At 37.3% G+C, this 885-nt stretch overlaps 1 long non-coding RNA gene across 1 annotated transcript in view; it reads left to right on the top strand.

Annotated features, from left to right (window-relative positions):
• The first annotated feature begins 257 nt into the window (after positions 1-257).
• LOC111088915 overlaps positions 258-885 on the top strand; it is a 58958-nt gene continuing 58330 nt past the window's right edge. Inside the window, exon 1 of the long non-coding RNA XR_002613290.1 lies at positions 258-372. This is a non-coding gene — a long non-coding RNA (uncharacterized LOC111088915). The remainder of the gene's footprint in view (positions 373-885) is intronic.

Raw genomic sequence — 885 nt, 5'->3', positions numbered from 1 at the left:
TTGCTGTTTCTTTGAAAGGTTAATATATCATACACACATATACACTACACAGGTACGGGACCTGTTCGCTTATTAACACTAATGTTAACCTGTTTCTTGTGCAACGTGGGAGACCAACTTATCATCTAACTTTATCTAACACCTCTATAAATCATACCATTCATCGTTGTTAAATCAGAATTTATAGTCGCTAGGCCTTATAATAAAACTACCGAGCATCTTGTAAGAACCGTGATCTAAGGAACAGTGGTCTAGAAACTGTTTTAACGAACGGGTAGTAGTCGTTTCGAATACGTTTTAACAAACAACGTAGTTACTAAAATAGATCAGCTTTGAAGAATAAATGGCTTAGATCAAGTTTTAACAAAAGAGGTAGGAGTGGCTTAGATCCAATTGTAACAAACATGGTAGAAGTGACTTAGACACAGTTGTAACAAACATGGTAGAAGTGGCTTAGACACAGTTGTAACAAACATGGTAGTAATGGTTTAAACTCAGTTGTAACAAACATGGTAGTAGTGACTTAGACACGGTTGTAACAAACATGGTAGTAGTGACTTAGACACGGTTGTAACAAACATGGTAGTAGTGACTTAGACACGGTTGTAACAAACATGGTAGTAGTGGCTTAGACACAGTTGCAACAAACATGGTAGTAGTGACTTAGACACAGTTGTAATAAACATGGTAGTAGTGACTTAGACACAGTTGTAACAAACATGGTAGTAGTGACTTAGACACGGTTGTAACAAACATGGTAGTAGTGACTTAGACACGGTTGTAACAAACATGGTAGTAGTGACTTAGACACGGTTGTAACAAACATGGTAGTAGTGGCTTAGACACAGTTGCAACAAACATGGTAGTAGTGGCTTAAATTCCGTT

The sequence above is a fragment of the Limulus polyphemus genome, unplaced genomic scaffold (genome assembly GCF_000517525.1).
Source record: "Limulus polyphemus unplaced genomic scaffold, Limulus_polyphemus-2.1.2 Scaffold4724, whole genome shotgun sequence".
NCBI classification, from domain to species: Eukaryota; Metazoa; Arthropoda; class Merostomata; order Xiphosura; family Limulidae; genus Limulus; species Limulus polyphemus.
This window is presented reverse-complemented; position numbering and strand designations above follow the sequence as displayed.